The sequence below is a fragment of the Plectropomus leopardus genome, chromosome 17 (assembly GCF_026936395.1).
Source record: "Plectropomus leopardus strain MGB_pleo_1.0 chromosome 17, ASM2693639v1, whole genome shotgun sequence".
Taxonomy (NCBI): domain Eukaryota; kingdom Metazoa; phylum Chordata; class Actinopteri; order Perciformes; family Serranidae; genus Plectropomus; species Plectropomus leopardus.
The window spans coordinates 16,195,408-16,199,287 of record NC_142192.1 but is presented as its reverse complement, the minus strand read 5'-3'; positions in this window follow the sequence as shown (position 1 = coordinate 16,199,287).

The following is a 3,880-nucleotide window of genomic DNA, read 5'->3' as shown; positions in this document are numbered from 1 at the left end:
CAATTTTATTAATGATGGCTCCATTCTGTAAAGTGTCATAATAAGCCATGATAGCAAGCCAGCATGTACAACAACAGCACCCTTAAACCATCTAAATGTATTGCATTAATACATGTAATTAATTACATGTGTTTTTCCTGATGACATGCTAAAAAGTCTGCTTTGCAAAAGGACTCACATGAAACAGCAGAGGGCAGTTTTGATTGAAGAAAGTAACCTACCAAGCCTCATAAGTTGAGCTTTTTTAATTTTTTAAATTTTCTTTATAAATCTTATTCTCAATAATTGTAAGCATTTCTCACAGAAGACACCTCGGCATGTAGCAGCAGAAAAGCAATGAGTGAAGGCTTAATTCCATTTCGGTGCAGTTTCAGGGTCCTTGTATAGCACATGCTGACTCACTGTTACACTGTCACTGGGACACTTTAAAAAAACAGAGCCAATGTAAATGTTATGGTCAACATCTGTTCTTTTCCTATGACATGTCAAAATGTCTGCTGTAAAAAAGGTTTATTCTCAAAGATTTCAAGCCTGTTCTGTGTGAGAAATATTTCTTAGTATTGTGTGAATATTCCTGAAGTGTTTGATGTGTACATCTGTTTTTCCAGCTCTGTGTGTGTATAATCTGTGCACTGTAGTGTGAGTGTGTCGTCACTCCATCACCCTGTCTTTCCAATTACTGCTGTTTGTTCATGGTGAGACAACATGAAGGCATTTGGCCTCTCTGGCTGACAACCACCATGAAAGGACAGATAACGCAGTCCTCCTTTACACAAGACTGGCACCATCTCTCTCCTTCCATCTTCATCACCTCCTCTCACACACTCTGTTACACTCTTTCACTCTGCCTCGCCATCCCCTTTCTACTCCTCTACGAAGCTGTCACTCACTGGCTGCAGAAATCTCTATCACAATCTCTTATCCAGTTATCTGCCCTGTCTTTCACTACTTTCTCTCTCATCTATTCTCTGCTCCCTTGAGTCTAAAAGAAAAGTTGTGATCTGTTTACCAAATCTGCAGCACAGTTTAGTGGGTCTTTTAATTTTAGTTTGTGACAAGCATGCTTTCATACACACATAGCAAGAGCACACACACCTATAACTGCACAGAGCCAGTTAATTAGAGCTCGAGGCCCTTCTCTCCTAATGAACCTGAGGGTAATTAAAGAGCCCCTGGACACGGGTGTGTCTGCGAGCTGCTTCTAATTAAGCCCCAGCGAGCTGATTTAGCTAATTAGCTAAAGGCTCGATGTCGGACACCAAAGCATTCCAGCCCCCGCGGAACACAGGAAGTTACAATGTTCCCACATTGTCCCTGGCAACACTTTCATTTCCTGGGGCATTAATCACCAGAGTTACAACTGTCACTGTAGTGACTGCCATACGGGAATAGAGGGAAGGGGGGCAGCTGCAACCCTGAGGGTGCAAAGTGTGGACCATTCATGTTTAAGCTCTGGGACAATGGGACCAATCACAGGCTGAGTTCACAGCCAGCAGTTAGGGGTGGGAGGGGCTGAAAAAGTATGTAACAAACATTTTCATCATTAAACAGTGATAAAACTGTTATATAACAAACCTTTCTTGATATGGACAATCATTAGTCATCAGTTGAAATAAAGGAAGTAGTACAAAGACCAAAAGTCTGTATATGGAGGCAGCTTGGAGATGTGTCCTCCAGCAAACTGGTGTTTGTGTTCTGTGTGAAAATAAGTGCATTTCTTCGTTATTGTGAGGTATGTCGTCATCTTGCCTCTTTTCCTTGACCTACGTAGCTTTGCTTGACTGAACCTAACCTACATAACTTATGTTAAGTTACGTTAGCTACGAAACTTCATTTGTGGAATCCTAATTTGTTAGATGTTATATGAACCATTGTACATGCATTTTCTTAAGGTATCATACAGGTTTTTGTAGTAGATACGTTAACTCTCTATCAATAAAAGCCAAGTCATCTGTCTGTGAGTGTGTTAGTCTTCCATGTATCTGGAGAACCGTTCATGCAATCGAATTCATTCATGGCCGATTGTGTTGCTGGGTGCCTGATGATGTGCAGTGTCGAATTGGCTGCGATTTGAACAAGCAACAGGTTAATAAATTATATTTCTGTATTACTTAACTTAAAAAAAACAAGCTTTGACTCTGTTCAGAGGAGGAGTGGGGCATCAGGGCTCCGTGGAGAACAGGCTGAGAGTGAAGCATGTCCCTTTGGGCTGTGTGCGTGTCATCATGTTTCTGACCAGGAGTAGTGATGATTTTTGGTGTATTTAATTGCCATATTATCTTAAAACCAGGGGTGAAAGGAAGCATTTTTCATATCTAAGTATACGTATCATCAAAAATGTCATGAAATAGTCTTTGTATATTATGTCATAAAAAATGTCATGAGAAAGTCATGAAAAATTCACGTAATGGTTGGTCATGAAAAAGTCGTATTATGTTATCTCAGAAAAATGGCCTAAAATAGTCATAGCATTGTATGCCATGTTTATAACATTTTAAAGACATACGATACTATGACGTTTTATGATACTTTTTATGACATCATATATGACAACGTATGCCTTTTTATGACTTTATGACATACTACATTATGATTTTTTTATAATATACTTTTAGAAATACTATACTACATAATAATACTATAAAGACATACTATACAATTACTTTTTTATGAGGTTTTTATAACATTTTTATGACGGACTATACTATGAAATTTTCATGACTTTAGTATGACATATTGTACTATGACCTTATATGACCTTATTTTAAATGACTTAGTACAGTTTGACTTTTGATGACTTCTTTGACATACTATATTATGAATTTTTCATTACTTTCTCTATGATGTACTGTGCTGTGACATTTTCATGATATTTTAGAAAACATACTGTACTATGAAATGTTAATGCCATTTTGAACAACATGCTATTTTAAAAAATGTTTCTGGTTTTTTTGGAGGACATACTATACTATGACTTTTTAAAGCTGTCTTGGAAGAGATACTATATCATGATTTTCTAAAACAATTTTTGACAAGATTATACATTGACATTTATCTGCTGGTCAAAATACTATACTATGACCTTTTTTTATTCAAATCAAAATGGCATACTATACAATGACCTTTTAATGCCATTTTGGACATACTATAAATCGACATGCTATACTGTCACATTTATTGTATTTCTGATGTCATACTGTGCTAGGACATATGACCGCAATTTTGGAAAACATAATATACTATGACTTTCGTAGAAGTGCAGCTGAGCCAACACAGGCCTCCAGCACATTCTTTGGGGGTGCAAGGTGGCGCTGGCAAGCTAGTCGTCTCCACAGAAGAGCTGGAGCAGAACATCAAGGTCCAATATGCAGATACAGCCAAAGACACACCACTTGGATAACCGGGATATGTACCATGCCCAGCACCACCAAGTACCCCTCTTTAGGGTAGCATAAAAAGTAATTGTGAAAAAACATACTATAGTATGTTGTCCAAAATAGCATAAAAGTCCATAGTATAGTATGTCGTTTAAATTAGATAAAAAAGTCACACTATATTATGTTGTCCAAAATAGCATATAAAAAATCTAGCTATAGTATATCATCCGAAACAGCATTGAAAAAAATCATGCTATAGTATGCCGTCCATAATGGTATAAAAAAGTCATGATTTAGCATGTCGTCCAAAATAGTATAAACAAGTCATGATGTAATGTCATCCAAAATAGCATCAAAAAAATACTATAGTAATTGTGTGACAGACAGATACTGTAACATGTCGTACAAAACCGCGGGAAAAAGGTCCACATGTAGCCACTGTAGCCACATGTAGCCATGTCATCAGAAATGACCCAAAATGGCCTAAAAACTTCATACTATAG